Raw genomic sequence first — 24520 nt, forward strand, 5'->3', positions numbered from 1 at the left:
TTAATTTAGTTGATAATTAATCACAAGTCCCTGTGGGTACGATATCTGGACTTAGAATCCTATATTACTTGTACAACCATGTATACTTGCGTGTGCGTTTGGGAGCAACAAGTTTTTGGTGCCGTTGCCGGAGACTTAAAAATTAACTAGTCTAATAGATTAGATTTTTACTCTTTTTCTATTTAAATTTTTTAATTTTTATCTTAGTTTAATATTTACTATCTTTGTTGATATGGCATTTTGGAATGATAATTGGTCGAATATTGGTTATTCTTATTATGGAGATCCTTGTCCATATTGTGGAGGACTACACTTGTGGCAAAATTGTGCATCTCAATCTTATGTGTGGAATTTTTGTAATGTGTGTGGTTGTCAAGGTGGCCATTGGGATGGTTGTCCTAATTCTTGTTATCCTTAGAGCTCTTATTATGATATTTCTAATAATGTTTATGAGTTTGATAGGAGAAATGAAGTGGAGGATATGGAACGTGATACTCGTATTATGGACATAATGAGGCAAGTAGCCGAGCAACAAGATGAAAATCAAAAGGCTATTATGGAAATGATAAGGCAAGTAACCGAGCAACATGTTCTTTACGCCTTAGCGATCAAAAGACTCCAGGCTAGAATGTACGAATTAATGGCCAATTTCCAAGAAGAACCTCAACTCGACGAACAGAGGGAGTTCCCACAAGAAGATTACTTTGAAGAAGCAGATATCGTGAGCCAATCTTGGCTAGAAGAACAAGCTCAAATGGTAAAATTTCATGGGGTTCTACGTAATGGTTTGTCAAATATGGCAGAACAGCTGATAGACGAAAGAACTGAGCTCAGGCAAGAGATAGACCAATTTGGCTCAGATATCCATGACATGCAGGCCCAATTGAATAAAAAGTTAGAGGTGTCTGATGCCCAACAATCAATTGTTGTAGATACTGGCCAGCTTGTGGAGCGGAAAGAGGAATTCCAACTATTCGACCAAATTATTAATGATGCCAAGGTTGACGAAGTGCGCAAAAGTGAGGATGTCAAAAGTGAAGTAATTCTAGAGTTGGACCGCATTGGACTTCATTCTAACCATTTTTCAACATTGTGCTTGGTTGGTGACACGAGAATTGATCCATTCGACCATATAGAGGAGTTAATTAATGGGGAACAAAGTGTTTATATTCTGAAATTTGTCATACCAAGGAGACAAAACAACATCCCGCACTTAAAGGCCAAGAAGTGCAAGATGCGATACCTATTGCTGGTTTTCTTTATTTTTACACCACCACCCTAGGAACGTGATAGGAAAATTGATGCAAAATTGGTGGGGCAATTTATATCCTCAAAGTAGAAGGAAAAGTTGTGAATGTGTGGCGTCGTACCGCGACGTTAATTCAGGCACTTGTTGGGAGGCAACCCATCTTTACTGCTTTCGTTTATTTCTATTTTTTCTTATTATTGTTGTAGTATTTATTTTTGTTTTGTAGGATTATAAGCATAGGAAACAAAGCCATTGGAAGAGTGCAAAAGTGAGCTTGATGGTGAGAACTAAGTGTGAGGTGCCCACACAAAGGACCATACCTGGGAGAAGTCTGAGTATCCCGTGAGCTGCTAATTCTTTGGCCTTTGGCCTACCACGGAGTTTCTTTTACCCTCTTGTTATTTATAGTGTGCATTGAGTATATTGCACAATTTTAAGTGTGGGGTGAGGATTTTATCATGATAATTTTCTGTGCTATCTTAGCTTAGTTGTAGTAAAATAAAAAAGAAAAAGAAAACAAAAAAAAGTAGAAACATTGGGCTATTACCGACGATTGATCTCCTAGACAGTTTTCATGAGGGATTTAAGTCTAAAGAAAAAGAAAAAAAAAGATTTTCTCTATAGGTAGTGTAATAATTCCCCCTTGATTTTTTTTTGTGTTGCGGTTCTTTTTTAAGGGTTTTATTTGAACCGGGTATAGATAGTTTTATTTTTTAGGAGTAGGAGCCACTGTGAGATGAATTGAATTGAAGCAATATCTCTTGACTTTGTTATGCCTTGAGAATAGTGAGTACTTTGGCTGTGACGCTTAGGCTCAGTTTTTGACTCTGGTATAAGTACCTTAAATCGTATGATCTTAACTTTGCTTAACTGCTTTGACTTGAGTGTCTTGATGAGTCCAATCCTGAGTGAGTTATGTGCCAGGTGTGTGTGAGGTTTGTGTGTTATTCTGTGCATTGCATTTGATGTCTAGAACTTGCCCTGTGTGTTTGCAAAGCGAAATAATAGCATTGTTCAGTCTTGGAAATGATATAGGCATTTCTTTGTTGAGCCAGATATATATATATAATTTACCCGCCTAATTGTTATGTATCGTAGTTAACCCTTTGAGCCTGTAATCATGTTTCTTTGGAAACCACATTACAAGCCTTACCCATTTGTTTGAATTAACTATCTATTTGAACCTTTTCACCTCTCATGAGCACTTGAATTATTATGAATTTTTTAAAAGTTAAAGTGTGGGGTGGTTGGTTTGGCTTTTGAGTGGAACTAATGAAATAAGGAGAAAGGTGCACTGTTTTGAAAAAAATTAAAGCCACTTGAATTAAAAAATAAAGAAAGGAAAAAAATAGTTGAATTACTGGGAAAAATATTCCTTGATAGTGGTAACTCTTGATGTAATTGTGCTTAAAGAAGCATGGAGTTAATATACATTAATGTGAAGGTGGAGTTATGGTTTGACATAAATGTGGGGTTAAATTTTAAAGTGTATACATTAAAGTGTTTAGGGAGGTGTAGTCACTAGTATATTCAAATGTATCTTACCCAACCCGCAGCCTACATAACAACCAATTAAAGTCCTACTTGATCCTAGACTGAATGAGCTCGATTAATAGAAAAGTACACTATGGGCAAGTCTATGGTAATATCGGTTCGATCCGAGAGGTAAGATATCCGGACTGGCTAGCCAATGTAGTAGTAGTTCCGAAGAAGAACAATAAATTTCGCATGTGTGTAGACTAAAAAGACCTTAATAAGGCGTGCATTAAAGACTCGTTCCCACTGCTAAATATCGATCAAATGATTGATGCCACGGCCGGGCACGAGTTAATGAGTTTCCTTGATGCTAATTCTAGGTACAACCAAATCAAGATGAACCGGAAGATCAGGAAAAAGACTTCTTTTATAACGAATTTCGGTACATATTGTTATAATGTGATGCCCTTCGGGTTGAAAAATGCTGGAGCGACTTATCAACGACTCGTAAATAAGATGTTTGAAAAGCAAATAGGAAATTAAAGACTATGGAAGTTTATATAGACGATATGCTCGTTAAGTCTTTGAATGCAGGTGACAACCTTAAGTATTTGCAAAAAACATTCGACATCCTAACGAAGCATAACATGAAACTTAATCCCAAGAAGTGCGCGTTCGGGGTCAGTTCTGGTAAGTTTCTAGGATTTCTGGTCTCACAAAGGGGAATTAAGGTAACCCCCGACAAAATCAAGGGCATAGAGGATATATCCCGGATCAATTATCGAACATAAAAGAAGTCCAAAGGCTCACAGGAAGATTAGCAGCTTTGAGCAGGCTCATTTCCCAGTCGTTGGAAAAATATCATCGCTTCTTCACACTGCTCAAAAAGAAAAATAATTTCGAATGGACACCGGAGTGCCAGCAGGCTCTGAGGGACCTGAAGAAGTACTTATCAAGCCTTTCATTTCTCTCAAAACCAAAAGAAGGTGAAACATTGCTAGTCTATCTCGCGGTTTCAGAAGTTGCGGTAAATGCAGTTTTAGTACGGGAGAACGAAGGTATGCAATTTCTCATTTATTACATTAGTAAAATTCTAACGGGAGAAGAAACTCGCTACCCACATTTGGAAAAATTGGCCTTAGCTCTCGTAGTCACCGCTCGGAAGCTGAGGCCCTACTTCCAATGCCACCCGATAGTTGTGGTGACTACTTTCCCTTTGCGAAACATCCTCTATAAACTCGAGCTCTCGGGAAGATTTGCCAAATGGACCGTCGAAATGAGTGAGTTCGACATAGAATATAAACCAAGGACTGTAATTAAGTCACAAGTCTTGGCTGACTTCGTGGCCGATTTCAGTCTGGCACTACTGCCTCTGGCAACCAAGGAGGCAGTAATGGTGTCGGAATCGACATTGGGGGTTTGGACCAATGTCATGACCTCTATGTTAGAGTAAGTGGGTGAGTTGTGAATAATGCATGGTACTTGCGAGTCATATCTTGAGGTGAAGATGTTACACCCTTGTGCTTAGTCTATTTTAAATATACTTGGTATGATGAGTTAGGAGAATTGTTTAAAAAGATCGTGTCTATATAAAGTGTAATTTGATTGCTCGAGGACGAGCAACGTTTAAGTGTGGGGTAATGATGTTTGGCTATAATTCTATATTTTTAGTGCATTACTTACCTTACATTTTAGGTGCTTTAATGCTAAACTATACTATATTTGTGCTTAATTGAGTTTATTTTATGTGTAGGTACGTTGAAGTCGAAATTGGGAACAGAATAGAGATTTTATGTGTATTTTATACACCACAAGAATGAAGTTATGATCATTTAATTATTGGATATACAATGAGTAAAGTGTGACATTACAAAAGAAGACAAAAGTCAATTGAAAAAGAAGACAGAAACATGAAATTAGGAAATAGGCAAAGTAACTCAAAAGTGAAGCAGAAAGAAGTCAAGCGAAGCGAGCCGTGTTGCTCGCATTAGAGCAGGCGAGGCGAGGTATTTAGCTCGTGTTTGAGCGTGCGGCGTGAGGCCTACATCGAGAGGAGGCGCGCAACAAATCTCGCGAGGCCACGGTTACAGCGAGATGAAGCTCGCGACAGAGGTCGCGGCGCGAGGCCTGTAGCGAGCGTGTTCCTGGGTTTTAAAGCCTACTTTATCTCCTATTTGGTTTTGGACTTGGTTATTTCGTCTAGGTCTCTTCCCTACACATATATATAGTCATGAAACACCATTTTTAGGGGAGTTTTGCGATCGGAGGCAAAAGCACCACGCTTGGAGGTGATTTTCAACTAGTTTTTCTTCTCCTCTCTTCCTTTAATCTCATAGTTTATTAGTTCAAGAGTTGTTGGGTGCTACATGAACGTTGTAGTTTGAAGTTTAAATTGTTCTTACTATTTTATCATATTGGTTTATTTATTCAATCTTGCGCTTAATTATTTGATTGCTTGATTACCAATTGAATACTATCTACGAATATAGGATTGAACTCGGGAGAGGGAATTCTAAATTGCATATAAGATTGAGTAGAGCAAGATCTTAACTCTGAGGGGGGGGGGAGGAGGGATTTGCGGTTAGGATAGGAATATACCTAATCGCCTTGCTTGGTTACTATACAAGAATTATTAATGCGTTCTTGTTAAGTCTAATTTCATAGGAATATAGGCGTTAGATTAGCTTGAATAGGTGAGTAGTACTTCGGGAGAAGGCTACGAGCAATATTAACCCTGTCAACTAATGAACCAGATAAATTAATTAAACGATTAAAGTGAAAAACTCAACGGGATTGTTAGCTAACCCATAGCCCTAGAATATTCACTCACATTGAATTCGTCTTTAAGCTTGTCGTTGTTTTCTTTAATCTCTTAATTTGTTACTCTAGATTAATTTTAGTTAAATATTCATACGTTAGGATTCGCTTGAATAGATTAATTGTTTGGTTTAATTTAGTTGATAGTTAATCATAAGTCCCTGTGTGGCAAAATGTTTGTATTTCGTGAGAGAAGCCTAAACGATATTCTCACTACTAGAAATCTGGTAAAAATCGACCAAAAAAACCGACCAACGTTGGTCGGTAATGGCCAAAAACCGACCAAAACGCGACCATTTACGTGTGGACGGTATTTTTGTGGTCGGAAAGGAATACCGACCAAAGTTGGTCGGAAATTACCGACCAACTTTGGTCGGTCAATTAAATTCAAAAAAAAAAATATTGCAAAAAAAAACCGACCAAAGTTGGTCGGTTTTTTCCGACCAAAGTTGGTCGGTATTTTAATTATGTAAAAAAAAGATTCACCATCTGGGAATCGAACCGGGGTCTGTACTGTGGCAGGATACTATTCTACCACTAGATCATTGGTACATTTTGTTTTAAGACTGTCTTTTATTTGATTTATACTCTTTAATTATATTTTCGCACGAAAATAACCGACCAAAGTTGGTCGGTTTTATTAAAAAGTAAAATTACCGACCAAAGTTGGTCGGTTTTTTTAAATAACCCGCCGAATTAACCGACCAATTTTGGTCGGTTTTTTAATATTAATTTTTATTTATATTAATTGAAAAACCGACCAAAGTTGGTCGGTTTCTTGAAACATAAAATTCGCGGGACTCAAAAATAGTTTCCCGCATTTTTGCGCCAAAGAAAACCGACCAAAGTTGGTCGGTTTCGTAAAAAAAAAAAAATTTAAAAAATATATTTTAAAAAACCGACCAACTTTAGTCGGTTTTTTGGTCGATTTTTTGACCGACCAAAGTTGGTCGGTCTTTTGGTCGGTTTTTTACCGACCAAAGTTGGTCGGTCGACCTTGGTCGGTTTTTGCCGAATTTCTAGTAGTGTATACTTGTGTGTGCGTTTGGGAGCAACAATACTCTTATCTAACATACTACCATAGGTTAAACAGAACCGACGGAGTAAAAATATTTACATTGTAAGGTTATATAACTAAATCCTTTTATTTTTTCTTTAACTTCTATACATTGATAGGTCAATTGATACTTTATTTTTATATCACAAAAATATGCAGTTAACTAATATGATGAATCTAACAACAATTAAGACAATCATTTATATTAGCTTCAGAGAATTCATTTCCATGATATATAGGATAGGAATGAATTTAATGTGTTTTTTCTTTATTCCATGGTTGTTTCAAGAAGTCTCTTGCTATCTTTCCATTAGCAACTGCGGGAAAGAACCCTCCAGGAACATGCTCATTGCCAGAGTCGTAGACAATCCTCAAGTTCTTGGATAAGAGAGAGAAAAATAATCTGCGGAGAGTATATTGCTTGTTGTACGATTTTCAGCTCCAAGTTGAGGGGGAACAAAAAGGCCTTCATCTTTGATTCCACACATGCCTAATCGGTTTCTTAGCTCTGAAATGCGAGCAGTAAATTCAGCTACGGTGTATGGATAAGGGAATACTATTTCAGCAGCTCTCTCGTACAAATAGGTACGGCAAACTGCATCTTGCCCTGCTTCAGGCCCCAACAGTCCTGCTAATACCTGTCAAATTCAACAACAAAAATATTGGCATGACATGAATAAATAATAATTTGCTCTATTTGCCTAAAAAGAAGTGAGGGTAAATGCATTTAGTTTTTGGTTTAATGATTTTCAAACTAAAATTTACACATTATATAAAGGTACGTAGTACAAGCTATAATTTTCAATAGTTAAAAACCTTTTTATGTGTTTGAGAAATCATAGTTGGAATTGGTTTTTATCTAGATATAATTGCTGTTATGTAAAATAGGATAGTCGAAATGTTGTGAAGAGCAATTCCTAGGAGATTTATGGAAGTCAAGATACTGAAGACACAAAATATTATTAATGTCAAATGGAGAATTTACTTTTCCATTTCCAGGAATTAATGAATTCAACTTACTCGTTTAGATTTGTAGCCATTGATGTAGGGATTTGCACCAACGTAGCCATTCGATCCAACATATGGGAGAACATAGCAGGATAGCATGTAGCTCAAGCTGTCTCTATAGGGATCAAATGGAGGCTCCGGTTCTATATCCAAATGCTTTATCAAAGAATTTTGCAAAGTTTTCAGCACTTAAATCCATAAAAGGTCTTGGAAATCCACCCACTGTATAAAAGATTGCCCTATACGTACAAAACCGCCAACAATATTTGTTTAGAAGAAATTCACACTCAGAATTTTGAAATTAAAGAGGAATGGAGATCTAGTAGAGAACATGCATGCTACGTACCTTATATGACCAATTTCTTGGTTGGCAAACTCGTTGATAATATTATGGGTAACAAATCAAGATTTGCTTTTTGGCCACCAATGGGAGGAGGTCCTCCCATAACAAGTTGTGGTGCAATTACATCAAGACCATTTCCATTGGCTGACCACGAGAAAAACTCTGCTTCCAAGAACTCTAAGTTTAGTGAAAATTACAGCAAGTCTATGTCCTCTTTGTACACTGAAAACTCCATTGGACAAATTGGATAAGAAAAGGAGACATAAAAAAGCTCACTTGAGACAATAAGAATGAGAAATCCTGAGTTAAAAGTCATCTTTAATTTGAGAGATTTGAGTATAATGCTTGCCATTTGGTTCCATATTTATATTTGGATTTTCATAATAAGGAATATTTTAGACGTCTTCCATCTCCTTTTGAGAGTGGTCGGTAGATGATAGACTCTTCTAGCTCTAAAATTGGTGAGTGTGACGTGAAAGTAAGTCCTTGTCCAATTATATTGAGAAATTCTCAGTGTTGTTCACTCTAATACAAAATCTATATTAAGAAGGATTTAGATTATGTACACTATAGTAAAAATATTTATATTAGCATAGGTTAACATATGACAGTACGTTAATTATCATTTTCAGGTAATTAATTAGCACTTAGCATTTATCATAATATTTTTCATTTGTAATTTTTTTGTCATTACTGTTGATCTATTGATTACTCTCTTCGTGATGTAATCTCAGTTACTGTATAGGGTGAAATATGATATGACACGTAGTCATCTAAAGGAAAGACACGTGGAACCCTAGACGGGGATGACCGAAGACCGAACGTAGCCATTCCGCTTGTCACCGGAAGGGATAACGTTCACAAAGGTATATTAAATGCTTTGCGCCCGGTAGAATTTAATAAGAAATATTTTACAGCATTAAGAGCGACGGCCCGTTACAGAGAATTTGGCATTTATATTCAACGTTACATCTTCATCAATGACCCTCATAATTGACATTAAAGGAGGGCACGATCCTAGGACCTCCTTTCCTAGACACAACTATAAATAATGAGCCCAGTTATCATTGTAAAAGACACGAATTTTCTGACAAAACTTACACCACATTCTATACAAAGCTTAATACAATCTTACTTTTCCGCTTTTTTATCTCATCATTGCTGTGCGCTGAAATTTTGTTCCGGGAACTGTCATTTGTGTTGTTTCATCTATATTTTAAGGCTAAGTATTGTACATTTCTTCAATTATTGTATTATTTCAAGATCAAATTAGTTCACTTGTCTAGAAACCACGTATAAATTCAACATATACTATTTTACGGGTAAACAGTTTGGCGCCCACAGTGGGGCGTAGACAGCCGTGCAATTAAATTGATCCTTGCCTTTTTTACTAACGTGATTTGATTATTTTGTCTTAGAAAAAATCATAAAAAATGACAGATAACACTGTTAACAACACGTACAACCCTGAAATTCGAGAGGATCAACCTCATTTCGAGGATTCAATCAGTGACACCCGCAATGAGAAAATGACGTCACGTCGGTTCATGACAGGCAGAACTCTCAACAGGTTCGGGAGACAACTCCCGATGATGCTGATGACGCGCATGTCGTTGATGTGGTGAGGGTCCTGCAAGAGCAATAGGCAATCATTCTAAGCCATCTCACGCGGCAGGATAAGGTTATGACGCAGCTGAAGCAGCCGCTATCGGGGGCTTCGAATAATGCAAATAGACGAGATCCAATTCCTCCCGGTAATCCCGCAAACCAAACAACGTAGAGAGTCGACAACAACAATTCCAGGGGTGAAGTTGGCACCGACGGGGCTGGGGGGAACGGACCCAGTCTCAACAACAAGAACGACCCGTTCAAGAATAAACTTTTACGGTTTATGAGGGAAGTAAATGCCCGCATGGACTGGATCCTGGGCGCGCCACCAGTATTGAAAGGCCCGGACTCGAAGAAGTATACTCAATTGCCGTATAAGCCGTGTGCGGCACCAGAACTAATCCAAAAGCGGTTCAAAATGCTAGAAATGCCAAAGTATGACGAGACTTCAGACCCACAGAAGCATATTACCACCTACACAACGACGGTAAAAGGAAATGATTTAGCTCCTCATGAAATTAAATATGTGTTGGTAAAGAAATTTTGAGAAACTCTCACGAGGGGAGATCTAACGTGGTATTCATTATTACCCGAGTATTCCATAGACTCCTTTGAGATGCTCGCGGATTCTTTCATCAAGGCTCATGTTGGGACTAGAAAAGTACAAGCCCGGAAGGCCGACATATTCAGGATCGCACAGAGAGAATTAGATTTGAAGGAGAGCCTGCTTGAGTTTCAAGCAACAACTTAGGCAGATGTCCACAACCGGTACGAGTCAAAGATAAGGATCGAAGATGACCAGATCGGTTCTACATCATCGGCCAAGGGACGGGAGAAGAGCAAAGAAAAATCAAAGGATGACTACGACGCGGACAGACGGACTTCGAGGGGCTAGCCTCGGCAATAGGGCATTTCTTTTGTCTTACTGGAGGTACGTTGGGATCCAAACTCAACTTGTGCATGGCTACTTCTGTCGGGATACCTGTTATATCATCATACGACCATGGAAAATAATCGGCATTAAATTTAAGGAATTCAATAAAACAAAACCTGAGCTCCGAGTGCAGTCCTGTCCCCAAATGGACTTGACTTGCTCCAGTTCCTCCGCCGTGGACTTCGTTGCGTCCGTCTCTTCTGGAACTTAGAAATATCTCGGCACCTGATAATGTTCTGACGACTCTGCTCCCGGGCTAAACTTTTCTAGCTCGGGAATAGGTGTCGGTTCCTGTAATTTCTATGCCGTGTGCTTCTTCCCTTTGCTACTGGAAACCGAAATTACATTCATCTCTCTTGATGCTGGTTGATCACCTCTTATCTGTTTGATTCCTTCGGGTATTGGAAACTTCAGCAATTTGTGATATGTTGAGGGTACAACTTTTATCTCGTGTAACCATGGCCTTCAAAAGATGATATTGTATCCCATGTCACCATCTACTACTTCGAAGAAAGTTGTTTTCATTACTCCTTCAACGTTTGTGAGCAGCAAAATCTCTCCCCGGGTCGTCACACTCACAAGGTTGAATCCAGGGAGGAGCTTTGTTGCAGGAATAATGCTTCTGGTGAGTTTAGCTTGCTCTAATACTCTCCATTGTATGATATTAGCTGAACTTTCTGGACCCTATTTACGGATAGAGCTTCCAACGTAAAAGGGTCCGGACATGGAATAGTCTTAATCACGCCTTCGGGGGAAACCTTAAGGCAAGCCATCATAACGATCCCTTTAACTAATAATTAGCCCAAGGACTTGATTCTGACGTTATCGAAATTAAATGTGACTCGCAGCTGGTGGTAAATTAGGTCTATAGGATCTTTGATACCAAAGAAGAACGTATGCAACAATATGTGGTAAAGGTCCATGCTCTTATGGCACGATTCCTAGAATGGTCAATTACTCATATCCCGAGGAAGGATAACACAGAGTCAGATGTATTAGCAAACTTAGGATCATCGACGTAAATAAAGGGATCGGAGTCCGGGATGGTAGTGTAAATGGTGAACTTAGTCCTGGATATGGATCGTTACTATGAGGTAAATTCAACTAGACTGGTCTGAGACTGGAGAAATGAACTAATCGACTATCTCGAGCAGGGGAAGTTGCTCGAAGATCCCAAAGCATCACGGGCATTACACGCCAAAGCTGCACGTTATAGCTTCAAGAGAGGCCAATTATATAGAAAATCCTTCCAAGGCCCGTTGGCCCGGTGCTTAGGAGCGTCAGAAGCTAATTATGTCATGAGAGAAGTCCAAGAAGGGATATGCAGCAATCACTCGGGCACAGATTCTTTGGTGCTGAAGTTTGTATGGGCAGGATATTACTGGCCTCGCATGGAATAAGACGCCAAAGACTACGTACGAAAATGTGATAAGTGCCAAGGATACGCACCACTAGTACACCAACCGGCAGAACCCTTACATTCGGTTCTGTCCCTATGGCTGTTCATGAAATAGGGGATGGACATCGTCGGACCACTGCCACTGACTCCCGGAAACGTAAGGTTTCTTTTAATTTTGATTGACTATTTTCCTAAATGGGTGAAAGCAGGTCCTTATCAAAAGATCATAAAATGCGAAGTGGTGGATTTCCTATGGGAAAATATAATTTGCGGATTCGGAATACCAAAAGAGATAGCATGCGACAATGGGCCACAGTTTATCGGTGTAAAAGTATCACGACCCAAATTGGAGGGCCGCGACGGGCACCCGATGCCTTACTCAACCGAGTACCAATGTAACATATCTTTCTTATTATACCATCATAGGTAAATGGGCCAGAAGGGCCATCATGAGATAACTGGAATAAAACATAAGGGAATACTAGACATAAGATGACCCAACATGATATAGAAACTTATACACGTGACATACGGGCCTCTCGAATGGGTCAATGTACATGTATAAATGACTACAATGAAAAGTAAGTCAATAACATCTCTTGAAATGTCATAAAATAAATATGTCTTCGGATAAATTTTATCAACTACATATTTTTCTGAGACACATGAACATGAGATATAATAACTTCAATGTCGTTTGCTCGTTTCATTTATCATATGGATCATGCCAAAAGGAAAGAAGGGATAGCCTTAACATACCTTTGTCATTTACCTAAACACGACGTCGGTTCAGCCCATTATTACTTCAATCTACAACAAACAATAAGGGACCATTGTTAAGGTTATGAAAGCTAGACCTCAACACAAATGAGCGACTAGCTCATCTACTAAATTTTGGACAACGCCTCCCCTTAGTCTTTTCACTTTCCTCAAATCCACAAACAAGACCAACATGTCCAAAATATCAACAAACATATTACATCAGTATCTAAACTTATATTCATCGCAATACATCACCAAAACAGTCCACACAATCTCATACAACAACCAAGTGCTACTTTGCACTTTTCCATCCCTATAACTTAGCTAGAACTTGAATACACTTCAATAATGACAACCACAATATACTCAGGTTATACATACTGATTTTTAAGCCACAACACCACATAAAAACGAACTCCTAATAGTCCACAAATTACAACAACTGAAAACTGATTTTCAGATTATTACTTCATGAATTCTTACTCCCACAACTTAGTTAAGGCACCAATAAGATTAAACACAACATGTCCAAGATAATACTCTTATGTGACAGCCATATAATAATATAAAACTACTCCAAACAGTCCATAACACCACAATAACTTCAACTCAATTGCCATCCCCTACTTCACAAGTCTTTCACCAAATATCCTAGCTAGAACTTAGATAAACTCAAGTATATGAAGGAGAGAGGATTTTATTACCTATATCAGATCTTATAGGGATGAAACAATGGAGGTATATTTTTCTTGATGGCCATTAACTTGCTTCACATCGGATCCTTCAAGATTGGAGATTATCCTTTAAGTTGAATTGAAAGACGAAGAAGATTATCAACAACTTCTTGAGAGATTGGGGTAGGTCAATTTGGGAGAGAATTTTGTGGCTGTATTTATGTTTCTACTACTTGGATATTATGAGGATACATGACTTGATTCAGCCCCTAAAAGGGCCAACTTGGCTAACCTACACATGTCCATTTAGGTGGACTAATTTGGGCCTTTCCTGTTAGCAAGTAGGTGACACACCTACTTGTCACCTACTTGGTTAATTAATAGGTGTCATATGCTGCCCTTATTCACTTAGACATGTATCTTACCCTCATTTAATAGTCACGATATATGTTAAATAGCTCAAGCTAGTAGGACGAAAAGTAAGTTGGTGAAGCAGGCACGTCAGGTAAGCAAGCAGCTCATTTTTATTTGTCCAAAATCTCCTTTCTCTCGTTTAAGTGCATTCGTCTTCAACCTAGTCGTTTGTATGTTGAACGGAAATACGGGATGTAATGTCATTAGATCACTTTATATACTTTCAAAGAGAATTTCATTTTCGAGCTTACATCAATTGACTTACGGCGTACTTTCACGTACGAAAATATGAGGTGTAACAAAAAGTTACAAAGTTCCTCGAATATTTGAAGATAAAGAGGATCACATCTTCTCCTTATCATCCGAGCGCAAATGGTCAAGCGAAGTCAACAAACAAAGTGATTATTTAAAAGCTCATGAAAGGGTTGGAAGCAGCAAAAGGCAAATGGTCCAAAGAATTGCCCGGAGTTCTATGGGCCTACCGAGCAATGGCCAAATCGAGCACAAGAGAAACTCCTTTTTCCCTTGTGTACGGTGCTGAAGCCCTAATCCCGGTGGAAGTGGGTGAACCCACTTTGAGATATCTTCAGGAAGATGAAGAATCGAACGACAAAGTAATGTTAATCAACTTAGAACTGCTCGAGGATCGTAGGGACTTGGCGCGTGTAAGAATGGCAGCTCAAAAGCAGAGAATGGAGCGATATTATAATCGAAGAGCCAACCTCCGTTATTTTAAAGTAGGAAATTTGTTTCTGAGGAAAGTAACCCAAAATACACGGGAGCTCAACACGGGGAAGTTAGGTCCAACGTGGGAAGGTCCCTACCGGTTTTTAGCTATCACTGGGAAAGGTTCATACGAGTTGGAGAACCAGAATGGAGGCAAGTTGCCTAGCAACTGGAACGTGGCACACCTAAAAAGATATTATTGCTGAAGAACATTACTCAAGCGGAAAGTATGTGCTGCACTCTTTTTCCCTTCGTTCAGTTTTTGTCTCAATTGGGTTTTTCTAGCAAGGTTTTTAATGAGGCAGTGATAGAAAGCATACTACGAAGACAGCGGCAATAAGACCTTTGATAGCAAGGCAAACAAACAAGCTTCCACTCGGGGATGGTTAGATAATATTTGGTTCGATAGCAAATTCCCACTAGAAAGTTCTGTATGCTTCTGAACAAAGGTTACCCGACTGTTCACGAGCACAAACTGCTAGAGGATTGTTAGATATTCTTTCGCTCGATAGCATGGATTCCTAAGGAGAAGTAAGGTATGTTGCCGAGTTAAGGATTATCTAGCAATTGATTGGTGGGATCTTTGAAGACACAAAACTTCCAGTCTTCCAATTTGCATTCATCACATTCGAACACTAGGGGGAATGATATAAGGATACGACAACATTGACTGCCACGTCAATCGAGAAACGAAAATACGGAAACCAAATGCATCATCGAGACCGGGGACTGCGCAACCAGCCCCGTAGAAACAAGTTGTACAAGATAGCCCACAAGTAATGGCAATTTCTTTTTAGCATAATAAATGCTAGCCACAAGTAATGGTAATTTCTTAGCATAATAAATGCTTGTGTACTTTTAAAAATAGAAGGAAGTATATGAAAAGAAATCCTTTTATTTTTATCTTGTTTCTTGTTTGAACGATGAACTAAAGTATATGAAAAGAAATCCTTTTATTTTTATCTTGTTTCTTGTTTGAACGATGAACTAACTTTGTCATTTGAAAGTTAAACAAGTACTTCAAATGTTAGTGCCGTAATGAACATGAGACGTCCTCTTCAAGAACACCGTAAACATAAGAGGGCCCTCTCTTATGAAAACCCTCACGTTAAAGGGTTGGTTTCAGAAGAATTTATGCTCGAAATTAAAATGCCTTTGAGGAAAAATGCACCCGAAGACATACACGAAAGGACACAAAAGTAAACTTGTACAAATACTTATGGAAACCCTGACGTAAAAGGGATAACGTTCGGAACCAAAGTGCTTCGAGGAAAATGCATCCGATACTACACATAGTAAAGTGCGAATAGAAAAATGTGCGCAGAATTCTTAAGCAAATGCAAAGGTTATAACCTTGCCTGGATATTCAAAAGAAAGTAAGACTCAAACAATACTTGAGCAAAAATATGTCTTTATTTACAAGAACGTGTCAAAATGGTAAAAGTACAAAATGGGAAAAAGCAAAGAAAAGCTAAACTGTAGTGCCATCGGAACCAGGAGGAAGAGAAGTTTCCGCATCCCCGGGAGAAGTAGGTGGGTCCACTGGTGGCTCAACATTTTCATCAGTTTGGCTTTCGGAATCATCATCTTCTGATTCTTCTTCAGTTCCTGAAAACTCAAAACCAGAACCAGAAGGGCCAGGTACATCAAACCTCAATGGGAGTCCACTTTTAGCAGCTAACTCAAGCTCGGGTGCCTTAGCAATTTCGGCATCAAAGTCAATGACACAATCTTTGGCCTCTTCCAAGGTTTTTCCCCTAATGCTGTACATGGCGTAAGATTTTTCAACAATGAGGGAAGCCTCTCGGTGCTTGAGTTCTTCTTTGAGTTGGGTTACCTCGGCATAAAGGTTTTCCCGGGAGGACCTAGCAGATTTAAGGCTGACATCAAGGTCACAGACAGTTGAACTAAAGTGCCGATTATGCTCGATATTTTTCCTATACTTCTCTTCTAGCTGGGCGTGTTTAGTCCCCACAGCAGCAAGCTCTTCAATTTTGGTGTTCAAGGCTGCCTCTAATTTAATCACTCTTTCAGCGGAGGTAGCCTTGCACTCGGTTACAACAAGAATGGCATTTTGGACTTCGACCCATTTGGCCTTGGCTTTATCAAATCAAACCCTTAGCGGGCCAATTTCTTGTCTAAGGGTTACCACTTCTTGCTTGCTTTGCTGCAAATAAGCCTCTAAAATAACGACCTCGGTAGCTTTGGATTCCAGTTCCGAGAGGCAGAGAATAGTTCGGTCCCGTTCTACCAAAAGTTGATTCTCTTCAGAAGTAAGTTCCTCCTTCTCACGAATCAACCTCTGAAGGCCCTCGGAAGGAAGAAAGTTGGCCTACAAAACAAGAAGTAAAACTTAGAATACATTCATACAAAAGTAGAAGAAATAACAAAGGAAGAAAGGAACGTATCGCTGTGGCGTTGTGCATGGCATTGTTCAACAAACACTCTCCCGAGAGTGCCTGATTCTTTTCCCAGTCTTTCTCTGAAGCCAAAGGCTTCAGATAATTAGCAAGCTCCACCGGCCGGGATAGCAAGTTGCATCCGGTAGAGACCGAAAGAGTAACATTCCTCCTCATTTTCTGATCTTCAGAAGGGGCATCATAAGTTTTCCCCAAATTACCATGAACTGGGGACTATGAAAGAGGAACACCCTCTTCATGGTCAGGTACGGCCGGTTGAGGCAATGTACCAACTGCTGGTAGAAAAGTGGATGAAGATGGAAGTGATGTAGCAATAATTTGTATTGGTAAAGATGGAAATGATGAAGTTGATGGAGTTGAAGAGTGAGAAGCAGCTACATCAAATACAGTGCTGGTTGTTGGACGCTCGCCAACCAAAGACGGCAAGGACCCGGTACTCAGTCCCGCATCCGATAGAGTCCGAAAGAGTAACATTCCTCCTCCTTTTCTGATCTTCAAAAGGGGCAGCATAAGTTTTCCCCAAATTACCATGAACTGGGGACTATGAAAGAGGAACACCCTCTTCATGGTCAGGTACGGCCGGTGGAGGCAATGTACCAACTGCTGGTGGAAAAGTGGATGAAGATGGAAGTGATGTAGCAATTGTTTGTATTGGTAAAGATGGAGATGATGAAGTTGATGGAGTTGAAGAGTGAGAAGCAGCTGCATCAAATACAGTACTGGTTGTTGGATGCTCGCCAACCAAAGACGGCAAGGACCCGGTACTCAGCCCCGCATCCGGTAGAGACCGAAAGAGTAACATTCCTCCTCCTTTTCTGATCTTCAAAAGAGGCAGCATAAGTTTTCCCCAAATTACCATGAACTGGGGACTATGAAAGAGGAACACCCTCTTCATGGTCAGGTACGGCCGGTGGAGGCAATGTACCAACTGCTGGTGGAAAAGTGGATGAAGATGGAAGTGATGTAGCAATTGTTTGTATTGGTAAAGATGGAGATGATGAAGTTGATGGAGTTGAAGAGTGAGAAGCAGCTGCATCAAATACAGTACTGGTTGTTGGATGCTCGCCAACCAAAGACGGCAAGGACCCGGTACTCAGCCCCGCATCCGGTAGAGACCGAAAGAGTAACATTCCTCCTCCTTTTATAATCTTCAGAAGGGGCAGCATAAGTTTTCCCTAAATTACCATGAACTGGGGACTATGAAAGAGGAACACCCTCTTCTTGGTCAGGTACGGCCGGTGGAGGCAATTTACCAACTGCTGGTGGAAAAGTGGATGAAGATGGAAGTGATGTAGCAATTGTTTGTATTGGTAAAGATGGAGATGATGAAGTTGAAGAGTGAGAAGCAGCTGCATCAAATACAGTGCTGGTTGTTGGATGCTCGCCAACCAAATATGGCAAGGACCCGGTACTCAGCCCCGCAGTACCGGGCATAGCAATTGGGGCCCGAAAACGGGAGTTGACATTATCTAACAAATCAAACTCTCCCTAAAGTGTCGAGGCATCGTCCTCGGTTGGTGTAACTCTCCCAACAGGTCGAGCATCTTGTTGAGATGATAAGGATCATTATTTTCTATGTAGAGAAGCTCGCTTATCACTAGCTTCTTCATCATCATCAATCATCACGGTGTATATGACCGGCCTGGAAGGAGGACCAGTCACCATCGCCACCCGAGATGACTCGGGGGCATCAATCTTTGCCATCTTATTCTTTTTCCCGTCCGCAGAGGACCGTCTTCTCTTCGGTTGTCTATCCCCCGACTGGGGACTCCGTAAAGAAGTGTTTGCACCCGAAACAGGCCTGGAGATACCTGTTCGAGTAAGTGCCTCCTGAAGCAGCCTCGCTGCATCAGCAGGATCAGCCAAGACGTCCTCCTCGGGGACAACAACAGAGCGCGCAGGTAGACCTAATTTTGTAAACAAGTCAGAATGGTTCAACCAAGTTCTCCATATACAAAAAAATAATGAAAGCAAGGTAAGTTAAAATTACCATGATTTTTGGCCTTCCACCCATATTTAAAGGCCAGTTCTTTCCACAAATGAGTCTCGGGCGTCGTGACGTCCAAGATCTTTTGAACCCACCGGTCCATGCCTTTTATCAACAGTGAGATCCATTGAGTTGCTAAAACAAACGAAGCTTGGAGGATCAATGCGGCTATAGAAAATTATTTAGTAAAAGGAAATACTAAACAAAGAGCTTACGAGTGTGGTTCCATGCAGCTGGAAAGGATGAAGTCATTGCCGGAATGATGTCGTTAGTGGCGACTGCAATGAACCGTTCCATCCATCCACAGTTATTGTTATCATCCATGCTAGATAGCAAAGCATGGTGGCCACGTTTGCAGAGGTTTATCATTCCCCCGCGAAAGATTTTGGGAGAATAGAGATTCATCGTATGAGCTGTGGTTAGCTCATCTCTAGTCTCCTGGCACAAACGTCGAAGGCAGGCGACCATCCTCTACACTGAAGGACTTACCTGTGCCAAACACACCTGAAAGCGAAGGCAAAACTCCGCAATCACGGAATCAAGCTCTCCAATCAAAGAAAACGCACCCAAAGTAAAGAGAAACATGTAAAAGTATGCAAAACCTTCATTAGGAAGGGTCACTCGCTCCGGTATATCAGGAAAAATAATATCCAACTCATGGCAGCAACAGTCTTCCTTCACAGTAGGAATACTGGAAGGACGAATGGAAGAAGGGTACCTACTAACAACCCATGTACGAGCGTTAGCAGTAGAAAATTTCTCTTCTAAGTATTTTGTGGTACTGAGTCTCCTTGGGATGATGGAACCCACCATTGGAAGAGCAAAGTCTTCGGTTTGTTCTTGTTCTTTGAAGAACCGACATGCTTGGAGGAAGAAGCCATTGAATTAGAAGAAGGAAAAGGTTTTTGTTTGAAGAGAATTAGAGAAAGGATGGAGAACAAAGATGCAAATTAGAAATTCGAGAAAATATGAAGTGCAAAGGAAAAGAATGATGTGTATAAGTAAAATTTTGGCGGCTAAATTCATGGTCATGATTACCTCGATAATCAGCAAAAGTTGTGCTGAATCGTGGGATGACCCGTGTTCGGGGCATTAAATGCGAAGAGACGTGCGTCTAAACAACCGTCAGAAGCCTTCAGAGTGAGTTATTATAATTCCCGCCAAAAGAGTATTTTTACCAACTTTCCGGTAACACAAAGCTATGTCACCGGAAAGTAGGGGGATTATCTGTATAGGGTGAAATATGATATGACACGTGGTCATCTAAAGAAAAGACATGTGGAATCCTAGATGGGGATGGCCGAAGACCGAACGCATCCATTTCGCTTGTCACCGGAAGGTATAACGTTCATAAATGTGTATTAAATGCTCTACGCCCGGTAGCATTTAATAAGAAATATTCTACAGCATTAAGAGCGACGACCCATTACAGAGAATTTGGCATTTATATTCACCGTTACATCTTCATCAATGACCCTCATAATTGACATTAAAGGAGGGCACGATCCTAGGACCTCCTTCCCTAGACACAACTATAAATAGTGAGCCCAAATATCATTGTAAAGGACACGAATTTTCTGGCTAACTTACATCACATTCTATACAGAGTTTAACATAATTTTACTTTCTCGCTTTTTGATATCCTCATTGCTGTGCCCGAAAACTCCGTTCCCGGAACTGTCATTTCACCTACATTCTGAGGCTAAGTATTGGATAATTCTTCAATTATTGTATTATTTCAGGATAAAATTAGTTCACTTGTCTAGAAACCACGTATAAATTTAACTGTACCGTTTTACGGGTAAACAAAAGCTTAAACCAGACGAAGAAAAGCCCCGTCAATATGAGTATTAGTGACGTATAAGCTTTTTCCATGTTTAATTAGAACTAGATTTGGCTGAATCAAGCTACGTACGTTCCAAAGTCAGCTTGCTAATAATTCTATGCTACATTGAGAAATGTTATATCTTTAGATGGCTAGAAGTCATCGATGTTTTATCATTATTATGTCAATATTTTATGTTACGCATTTGCTGAGTTAGCCTCCACTCAATTATATTTTCGTTTAATATCGCTTTAATTTGAGTCAATGTATTGGACCACTAAATACAAATTAACCTACTGGCGATTACGAAAACAGCTAGCACTACGGGCAATTGAGAATATAGAAGAGAGAATTCTTGAATTGGTGATGAACAAACTTTGCTAATTATTAGACTTTTAATTATGGCACAACTCTTAAGATTCCAAAACATTTGTTAAGGACCGTGCTTGGCGAAGGAACACGTAATCTAAATTAATTGGATAGCGTGTAAATCGTAAAACGAGAACTTGTACTTTGTACAGCGGAAGTAGAAGATCAGGAGAATTGTTGGCTGGAATTACTAGATGATGGTGATTGTCACGCTATGATGGAATAACCCCCTAATTATCGTTTAAACCTTAATAATATGCGGTAGAGAAAAAATGCGTTGACAATCAGCCGCATGTATATTTTAACTAGATGAGGAAAGGCCCGTATATGGGCCCAACATTGTAATTTTAAAATTATTATTTGTCGGTGCTCAGTTAATTTTTTTATAAATAAATTATCATTATTATATCCATTTAATCACGGATAGAGAATGATATTGGAAATCACAATTTAAAAATTAAGCTACAAATCATAACCTGTTTAAGTTGCTTCAATTAACATAAAAAGATTACGTGCTAGAATACTCATTTTAACCTCCGGTTAATGTCAAACACAAATATCAAATTGAAAAATTGATATCAACGGTATTATTTCTCCATTGTATTTGAATATTTTGCAAGAAAATACATTAAAAAGTTACAAGTGTCATCTATATTAATAATTTTCTAGAATAAAAAGCATACCAATCTATCTTCGGTAAACTAATCTGGAATACATCCAAATTGGTCTTGCAAGTATTTCGACAGTGGGAACAATTAGCTACTTGATGAAAGAAATATCATTCGTTATAATACGGAAAAAAAACTATGATTTTACTTTATATCTTGTATACATCAAAATTAAGAAATCTTTTTAGTACAATAAGCAAAGAGAACTTCGAAGGGGATTTTCATTCCTTATTAAGCAATTTACTACTTCAAAAAAAGAGAACAATAGGCACTAAAATAAATATTAACATGATATAAATTATTATTTTTATTACTATATTTTCTTACATAATATAAATTATAGTAGTTCAAATTATATTTTATTGTAACTCATTTAAAGTAATGTTAATTGATGATAAAATAATAAAGGAAGTCTATATAAATTATATGGATTTTAATTTTTTCCTCAATTTAAGGAGATGAGAGAAATATTTTTATTTTTTTTTATAGAATTATCATATGTTAATTTTCATAATGAAACAATATAAAAATTATAACAGGTAATATTTAAGATAATTTATTGATAGTTGAAAACTTATCATGGAAGAATGGAGTTCAAACCATATAGATTATATTTTTACATCAATTAAGTATATAAGAGATAGCCTTCTATTACAGTAGAAATAAATCTCATTACTTAAATTAACTTTTGAGCTTTAACAAACTATACTTTTTAAAATTACTTTTGAATATAATTTTTTTTTAGTTTGAAATCGCTTTCAAATAGTGTGGATAGATGAAACCATTTAATTTTAATTTTTAAACTACTTTAAAATAGTATGGATAAATATGAAAATCTTGTAAGTATCTATCGCTATTTCTTTTTGTTGCCCTATTATTTAAAAATTAATTTTACTTTCTCTATGGAAACTTCTATTTGACTAAAACAAAATTAATCATTTTAACAAATGAGAAAAAGGTTCACAGTACTTCCTCCAAAAATAATCTAATCAACACTAACATACAATGCATTTAAGCAAAAAGGTTCACACTACTTCGTGCAAAAAGGAGAGTCGTGGCTAGTGGAATGTGGGGTCCACATGTATCAAACATTACCTGCTAACAAATGCAAGGAGGAACGTTATTTAAAAAAGAGTTAATACCCTAAAAAAGAGGTGCGTCTAGTACACGCTCCTAATTATCTAAAAAACGTGCCAAGCAATTGTGATGACGCGATAGGTCACTTTGAGTTTTAGCCTTCATTTCTGTGTTCCGAGACCTCGTATAGCTCCATTTAGCCTTCTTCAATTTGCATGCGCAGTCCGTATTTTTTCCGAAAAGTTTTTATGTGAAAAATTAAAGAAAATGTGAAATTTTGCGTTAAACCTCATTTGAGTTGACTACGGTCAATATTTTATGTAAACGGACCTGGATCAGTATTTTGACGGTCCCGGTGGATTCGTATCGTGATTTGGGACTTGGGCGTATGCCTGTAATCGAATTCGAAAGTCCCTAACTAGATTTAACATGATTTGTTGAAAACTAGTAATTTAAAGGCTTAAATAATTCCTAAGTTTGATCGTAGGTTGACTTTGTTGCTATCGGGTTCGAATTTCGGTTCCAAAACTTGGTACAAGTTCATTTCACTATTTTGTTTGTAAAATTTAGTGCAAAATGGAGTTGATTTAACGTGATTTAGACGTCTGGTTGTAAATTTGCATGTTCTTGAGTTTCTTTGAAAATATCATTCTTTTTGATATCCGATTTGTGATTCAAGGTGTTATTTTAGTATTTTGATCACGCGAGTGAGTTCGTATGATGTTATTGCACTTGTGTGCATGTTTGGTTTGGAGCCCGAGGGAATTGGGTGAGTTTCGGATAGGTTACAGAGTGATTTTTGGACTTAGGCTATTGTTTGTTTTTTAGACTGTTGATGTCTGGTGTATCCTTCTTCGCGATCGCGAAGATACTCCCCGATCGCAAAGTGTAACTAGGGATTGGGGAGGATTTCCTCTACGCGAATGCGAGGTGCTGGTCGTGAACGCGAAGTGTGGGGGGGAGGGGGGGGCTTACCCTTCGCGACTGCGAATGTGCCTCCGCGAACGCGACTGTGCCTCCACGAACGTGACTGTGCCTCCACGAACGCGAAGCTTTGTGGGGATTCTGGGGGAGCTGGGCAGTGTTCTACGCGAACGCGATCATAGGTCAAAATACGAAGGCTAGACCATAGGATGTCGTGATGGAACCTAGTCTCTAAGATTAGGTAAGCCTAACACATGCTGATTTAATAACAGAATTGAACTATTTAACCATTTATCATAAACAATTAAATGATATACATAGCCTCAAGTGGCCAATAGTTATATATTTTGCAAAACCGGTAGTACGGAGTCATAAGCACTACCGAAACACACTAGAATTTCTAAGCAAAATACTATTTTGAATTACAGTTTAACAATAGTATAATGAAGTAAGATGGTGACTCCGAGGCCTGCAAATGTCAAGCAGGTATACCTTGAAGTCTCCCGCTGCGCAAATGCAACTCTCAACAATACAGTCAGAATGTCTGGATCTACATAAAAATGTGCAGAAGCGTAGCATGAGTACACCACAACGGTACTCAGTAAGTATCAAGCTTAACCTCGGTAGAGTAGTGACGAGGCCTGGTCAAGACATCTACTAGACATACAAAACTGTTCAAGATATACATAAGCTAACAATGGAAAGAACATCAATATAAGACCAACGGCGGAAATATTATTAATTTACAACCAACAATGAAGTAATAGAAATATAAATCGCAGC

At 38.8% G+C, this 24520-nt stretch overlaps 1 pseudogene; it reads right to left on the minus strand.

Annotated features, from left to right (window-relative positions):
• Positions 1-6851: 6851 nt before the first annotated feature.
• LOC107823748 (ferritin-like catalase Nec2) lies at positions 6852-8266 on the minus strand (annotated as a pseudogene).
• Between the last annotated feature and the right edge of the window lie 16254 nt (positions 8267-24520).

This window comes from Nicotiana tabacum, chromosome 24 (assembly GCF_000715075.1).
Source record: "Nicotiana tabacum cultivar K326 chromosome 24, ASM71507v2, whole genome shotgun sequence".
NCBI classification, from domain to species: domain Eukaryota; kingdom Viridiplantae; phylum Streptophyta; class Magnoliopsida; order Solanales; family Solanaceae; genus Nicotiana; species Nicotiana tabacum.